Source organism: Colius striatus, chromosome 24, assembly GCF_028858725.1.
Source record: "Colius striatus isolate bColStr4 chromosome 24, bColStr4.1.hap1, whole genome shotgun sequence".
NCBI classification, from domain to species: domain Eukaryota; kingdom Metazoa; phylum Chordata; class Aves; order Coliiformes; family Coliidae; genus Colius; species Colius striatus.
Window position 1 is genome coordinate 4,959,568 of NC_084782.1, and position 7,419 is coordinate 4,966,986.

Consider the following 7,419-nt stretch of genomic DNA (forward strand, 5'->3'; position numbering starts at 1 on the left):
TTCCTGAAAAAAGCAGAAAAAGCTCAGGTGGGGCAGCCAGGAGAGGAGAAGAGAGAGAATTGGGCTGTGCTGGGGAGCTCTAGGGTGTGCTGGGGAGCCCTGGGGTGTGCTGGGGAGCCCTGGGGTGTGCTGGGGAGCCCTGGGATGTGCTGGGGAGCTCTGGGGTGTGCTGGGGAGCCCTGGCCCAGCTCCCACTGCACAGGGTACTGCTATTTTGGGGAGGGGGGTTACCATCCCCACAGCCCCCATTCCTGGTTGCAGGTCTGCACATGACCCATGCACACAAGTCCCCTGGGTCAGCCTTACACCTCCTGATGCTGGGTGAGGCCAAACTTGCTCTGCCATCCCTTTCCAAGCACAGCTGCCCCACATTTGCTGTCATCAGTGTTCAACCCTGCCTGAAAGCCTCCAGGGCAGTGCACAGCCCCTCTATGTGCTGAGCTCACACTCCACCATGTTCCCCTGCACATCAGCCACCTTCCACTCCCAGGTTACCCTCATTTGCTCTGTGCCTCTAACAGCACCTCCAGGAACAGCCTCATCCTTGCCACACAAGAATGCACAGCCTGGCAATGATGCTCCATGTTCCCTTCTGGTTGTGCACACAGGTATTTAAGCTGACACAGGCACTAAATGCAGGCAGGGGTGTAGCTAGAAGCTGGGCTGCATCTTCCCCAGGCACTTGGAGGCTTCTGTGAGCACACAGCAGAGAAAAGCTGCTGCAGACACAGGTGCACATTTGCAAAGATGCACATACCTTCATCCCAACACACACAGAGCTTTGATGGCTAAAGGGACTTGGGGCTTTACAGCTGTTGCACAGATGGTTGATGTTCTGGGCTGGTTTTGTAAGAAGATGCTGAGAAGTGATGCTCCTCATCAAAGCCCACCAGAACTCCCCCAGCTTTGGGAAGCACAACATCCATCTCCTGCCTCCCTCTCTCTGTGTTTGGGTTTTGCAGGTGCGTGAAGGAGTGGTGTAAGCAGGAGGGGAAGGATAAAGTAGGGCAGGATGAATACAGAGCAGCCAGAGCAGCTCATGTGTGTAAGGATGGACTCTGCACCTCTCTCATTTGCTGTATTTCATTGAAGGAGATGGGTATTTCCCACCTGCTGCCAATGGACCTGGGATGAGGGGTGTCAAAAGAGCACCCAAAGGGCTTTGGCTCAGCCAAGTTGTGTTTTGTGGGGAAGGGGAATGTGATGGGAACATGACTTTTTGTTCACTAGAAACAGGAAAGAATATATTGTAAATAGTTAACCAAGGGCTAGCAACCTTGTGATAGTTTACGAAGTTGAGAAACCGCAAACTGAACTAATCAACTACAAGTTGTTCCGAGTTTCAGACTTAAGCAAAGGACACCAAGGAAGACTACTGGGGCCTTCATCAACGATCAGCCGGAGGCAGAAAACGACCCCTAGCAACTGGGTGGACATGCGCGGAAGGACGCTAGAGGGGTGACGTGGAGGAGAGTATAAAAGGAGGAACAGAACGACTCTCGTTGCGCAGTTGGTGGAGCGGTGACTCCCCCTGTCGCCCAGCGCTGTGCTTTGCTTTTTCTTTTCTGTGTTAATAAATTGGTTTTAATTGGCTTAAATGGCCCATTGTGCTCATTTATAACAGGGAACAGAGAGCAGAGGCTGCCAAATGCCTCCTCCTGAGCAGGGCTGCTGGGGCCAGGCTGGATGGGCTGGGAGCACCATGGGCTCCATGGCTACTGCTTCTCCTCAAAAGAGGTGCTGAGGCAGTCCTGTCATCTGCACATGAGAGGAGGGAGAAGAACCTTCAGCTCAAAGAGAGGAGGATGGAGACATGGAGGGCAGTTGCAGACACCCAGGGGAGCTCCTGTTCTCCATCCTTGTGCTGGCCAGAGGAGAAATGCCAGCAAAGGGAGATCAGGGCTGAGGGAAGAGCAAAGCTGCTGTGAAAACTTCCCCTGGCACCCAGAGGCATCTCAGGGCTCGTCCACCCAGCAGCAAACAGGGCAATGCATGCACAAAACGCCCTCTAAGGGAGGTTCAGTGAGCAGCAACAGGGCTCTGCTTGCAGGGGAAAAGCTGCAGGACTTTCAGCTTCAGCAGGGAACAGGGGATTGTGAGTGCTTCAGGCTTTGGTGTGGCACAGAGGGAAAGGGGAGGATTGCTGGCACTGTTTGCAGCTCCAGTGGGTTGCCTCTTGCAAATCATAATCGCCCTCACTAAATCCATCTCCCCAGGAACAGAGACAAGGGATTAATAACACCCAGCAAAAGATTTGCAGGCAGCTTCGAGGCCTGGTGAAGCCCAGACAATGGATGTGAGTGAGGATTAGGGCCAGCAGCAGAGCACAGAACAGCCTTTAAGAGGACTCCTAGTGCCAGGAGAACCAGAGACAAAGCTGCTGCCTCTGGCCTGAGCTGCTCACTCTCCTCCCTCATCCCAGCATTGTGCAGGGAAGCCCCTGGGGCAGCAGTTTGCCTTTTGCAAGGAGCTGGGGGAGGCTGCATGGCTGGTGGGAAATGTTCCAGTGGCCAGTTTGTCTCTGTGCCAGGGGCAAGGGGCTGTCCCATTGCACCCCTGTTATTAGCACTGCACCCCTGGCATTGCTCACCTGCTGTTGCACCTGCAGGGAGCCTCTGGCTGTCTCCTGCAGAGAGGTTTTAGTGGAAGATGTTTCCAAAAGCCCAGTAAACAGGTCTCTCAGAACTTCCCACCTGGCTGTTAACAGGCAGCAACTCCATTCCCAAATTGCAATCAAATCCTTCCCTTCAGACAGCAATTTGAAGTGTGGCTGGTAAACACAGGGACTGTTTGAGGCATCTGAAGCTGGAGCTGCTCACAGCTGCTGTCTGTAGCTTTGCAATGTAATGAGCATTTCATCTGCTAGTCCTGTGTCCCCCTCCTTCCCCTCTCTGCAGCTCACAACCAGGGGCACCTCCTGCCCTGGAGAAAAGTCAGTACAGAGGTTGCAGTGAGGTCAGGTTGGTTTCTTCTCCTGGGTAAGGAGTGACAGGATGAAACAGCCTCAGGTGGCACCAGGGGAATCCACCACTCAGGGCTTGGGTGGGAGATAAAGCAGCTGAGCAGCAGCATCCAGCCCAGAGCCCTGCTTGCTCCTGGGCTTCCCTCAAAGTGCCTCCTGAGCCCAGCCAGGCTCCATCCTGCCCTCTTCCTCCTCTCTTCACCTCCATGTTCCCACTGCCCTCACTAAAACTCCCAGCCTGGGCATTCAAGCTGCAGGATGCCTCCCCCAGCCCAGCCCAAATTGCCTGTGCCCTGAAGCCACACAATCCAGTGCTGGTGATGGAGAGAGATGAGAACTTTAGAGCTGGAATTAACTCCTGCAAAGAGACTTTCTGGGTTTCTTTTCAGGCTGGGATGCAGAAGGTACCTGAACATGACAGGCACACTGGCTAAATTGCCTGAGACCTTGTTTATTCAAGGCCCAGAAACACACTGTACAGTTTGTTGTATTGATTTGCCCATGTTGAACACAACTCTATAAGCAGCAAATCTGCTGGGGATTTTCTCTGCTCCTCTGGCAAGGCAGAAAAGAAAGAGGGAAAAAAGAGAAAGGCTGGGAAGGAGCCCACACACAAGGGGCCATAAAAATGGATGTGACACCAGGCTGGCTCCTCAAGCTGTTGCAGTGGAAATCAGCTTTTAAGAGAAACACAAACACTGCTCAGGAGCCAGAGCTGTGAGTGGCTGCAGCTCCCCCACATCCCACCCCAGCCTGTTGCACTTCTTCCTCTGTTTTGCTCCATCTCATAGATTCCCAGGCTGGTGGAGTGGGAACAGCCCTTTCCTTTCCTGGCACTTTGTCATCAGCATCTACCAAACAATTTCTTGGCTTTATCTCTGTTGAATGGAGACTCCTGGATACTTAAACACAAAGGGAAAGCCCTTTGGTGCTGAGGGGAGGGAGCCCTGGCCCAGGCTGCCCAGGGAGGGTGTGGAGGCTCCTTCTCAGGAGGTTTCAACCCCCCCTGGACACGTTCCTGTGCCCCCTGAGCCAGGGGAAGCTGCTGGAGCAGGGGCTGGGGCTGCAGCAGCTCTGCAGGGCCCTGCACACCCCACCATTGGGGGGATTCTGTGAACCTTTGGACACCTGGGCAGAAAGCTGATTCCCTCTGTGTGCTGGTTGCTTCAGGAGGATGAGTTTTAAATCAGACCAGGTGATATTTAACAGAGAAAGGAAAGGAGGGAGACACTAACCCTGACCTTGCTTGTGTCTTGGCTGGAGGGGGGTCTGGTTAGGGGCTGAGCACACCTGTGAACATGGGCTAAGCCTCTGGGAAGGGAGCTGAGGGCCCTTTCATCATGGGGTGCCCCTGCAGAGCCCCAGACCCTCCTCTCCTCCAGAGCCATTGCCCCACTCCATCCTTCCAATTGCTTTCTAGCAGCATGAAGTAATTAAGTTCATAAGGCATCAGACAATCAGGCAGCAGCCCACAAGACTCTGTGCTTAATCATGTACTAATGGCATGTTCTTGGCAATAATTACAAGATAAAAGTGTTTGCAGGCTGTAATCAGAACAATTCCAAGTAATTAAATCAGCCTTTTGTCAGCAGGCTCCTTCCCCCTTTGCTGGGTGTGGGAGCAGCCTGGCAGGACCCTCTAAAGCAAGGGTGAGTACCCCTGAGAGCACTGGCAGATGGCACTGCCATGCTGGGCACTGCTCACTGAAATGGGAGAGGAGTGGGGCTGTTTGAGGAGCTCAGGGCAGCAGCAGCAGCAGGCTGGGGGCTACTGCTGGCCCCCAAAACCCCCCAGGGAGGGCTCAGGGGACTCACATCCCTTCCAAAGGCTGCTGGCTGTGTGCTCTCTGCCTGGTGCTGGTCCCAGGTGGGTGCTGGGCTGTTGCTCTGGGGCATAACCCCCTTTGCAAGTCCAGAGAGGTTCTGCCCCACTTTCCTCTGCCCTTGTGAGACCACATCTGGAATATTGTGTCCAGTTCTGGGCCCCTGAGTTGAAGGACAGGGAGCTGCTGGAGAGAGCTCAGTGCAGGGCCACAGAGATGATGGAGTGGAGCATCTCCCTTGTGATGTGAGGCTGAGGGAGCTCTTCTCTCTGTCTACATGTCCCTTGGGGCACCCTGCTTGTCCTGCCTTGGGGCATCCTGCCCTCAGGGCTGGCAGCACCATTCCCTGCAGCAGAGGGGAGATTCCTTTCCCCTGTATATTGCTGATGGAGCATGAGATTCATTCCCCCTGTGTGTCCTGGCTGGCCCAGCACTGCTGCCCACAAGCAGCAGAACAAGCCATTATTAAACTCCCTCTCTTAAAGAGGCCAAACCATCAAACAACAATCCAAGAACAAAACCAGGCAGCTTTGCTGGCTCCTCCCATAATTAACTTAGTTCTCAGCTGTTAATTTCCCTACCCCAAGTCCTCAGCTGAATGTTCTAATTAGTGGTTAATCACCTATCAAGAGAGAACAAATGGTGATTAGCTCATTTGTTACCTCCTCAAGAGGGAGGGAGGCAATGTGATCTAATCAATGCCTTAGCCTGCTCAAGGAAGCTTTTCTCTCATTGCCCTGAACCATTCATGCAGCAGCAGCCCTGCCCCTTGCCATGGGCCCCCCAAAAATGGGCTGGGATGGGAGGACGAGGCTGGTAGGTGAGCAGGGATAACCAAATAGGAGGCAATGCTCTGCTGGGGATGCTGCAAGGATGAGAAGCCCTTGGCCATGAGATTGTAGAAGGATTTGGGTTGTTGAAGCCCTTGAAGCTGCTGGAGTCCCAGCCCTCACCTGCCCTGCCCAGCCCAGCACTGACCCATGCAGCAGCAGCAGCACTTTGCCTGTGCCTGGTGGGACTGGTTGAGGTGATGAGGAAGGACCTGGGCTGGTTCCTCATGGCCATGTCCACAGGAGAATCTGTGGTGTCAAATTCAGGCAGGAGCAGGTGGGAGAGAAAAGAGCAAGAGCTCCAGACAGCTGCTTCCTTGGCAATTTAATTAAAACATGATCATCTTAATCTTCCAGCACACTGACCTTGCCAGCCCTGAGCCCTGAGCCCTGGCTGGAGCTGGGGCTGCCCTGCAGCAGCAGCTGGGGAGCACAGTGGCCTGCTGAAGGTCAAAGCTGCCCCTTGCTGAGGGACTGATGAGCTGCCACTGCAGTTGGCACCTTTTGGGAGGATGTGCATGGCTCTGAACAGCAAGATCCCTGTCCTCCACTTTACTGGAGCGCTTGCTGCTTCCCAGCCTGGGGATGGGCACACTGGGCTGCAGGAGTGAGCAGCTCCTGGGCTCCTTGCAAAGGACCCCGTGTCCCAACCCGACACCCTCTGCAAGCACAGCAGCAGCTCTTGTGCCTCTGCCGGCCTTTGCTCCCTCCCCGGGGGCTCTCCCTGCTCCAGCTCTGAGGGTCCCTCCTCCCACCGCCATCCCCGCAGCCAAAGCGTTGCATCCCGCTTCCCTTCTCCCCCTTTCCCTCACCCCTAAAGGGACGGGGAGGGCTGCGGGAGGGGATCCGCGGGCCGGCAGCTCCCTCTCGCGGGCACGGCCGCAGTGCGGGATGCGCAGGCGGGATGGAGCCCCAGATGTGCGGGATGGAGCCCCAGATGTGCGGGTTGGAGCCCCAGATGTGCGGGTTGGAGCCCCAGATGTGTGGGATGGAGCCCCAGATGTGCGGCATGGAGCCCCAGATGTGCGGGATGGAGCCCCAGATGTGCGGGTTGGAGCCCCAGATGTGCGGGATGGAGCCCCAGATGTGCGGGTTGGAGCCCCAGATGTGCGGGATGGAGCCCCAGATGTGCGGGTTGGAGCCCCAGATGTGCGGGTTGGAGCCCCAGATGTGTGGGATGGAGCCCCAGATGATGTACAGGTTGGAGCCCCAGATGTGCGGGAGGGAGCCCCAGATGATGTGTGGGATGGAGCCCCAGATGTGCGGGATGGAGCCTCAGATGATGTGTGAGATGGAGCCCCAGATGATGTGCAGGTTGGAGCTCCAGATGATGTGCAGGTTGGAGCCCCAGATGATGTGTGGGATGGAGCCCCAGATGTGCAGGATGGAGCCTCAGATGATGTGCAGCACTGCTGGAGCTCAGGGCGAGCTCTGCCTCGGGGTGTCATAACCCAGATTCCTCCCAGGGAAGGAGGAGGCTGAGGGTGTGTGTCCAGGGAAGGTGCTGAGCAGGGCTCTGTCCTCAGCTCCCCTCACAAGGGTTGGGGCAGGGGTTGGAGGCTTTCCAGCGGTTTCATCTCCACACATCCTTGGGTCTCAGCCTCTCTTGTCTCTGTAACGGCATACAATCTGCTGTTTGGTGGATGAATATTTATGAGGGCTCTGATGAGGAGGCAGAGTGTGTTTGCTGCTCTTTGGAAACAGCCAGAGTCTGCCCCCCCCAATTAATATGCAGCCTCTCAATTCCTTGATTAAACTCCAACTTGCAAATAAAACATTTGCAATTCACTTCTAAATGATTTCAT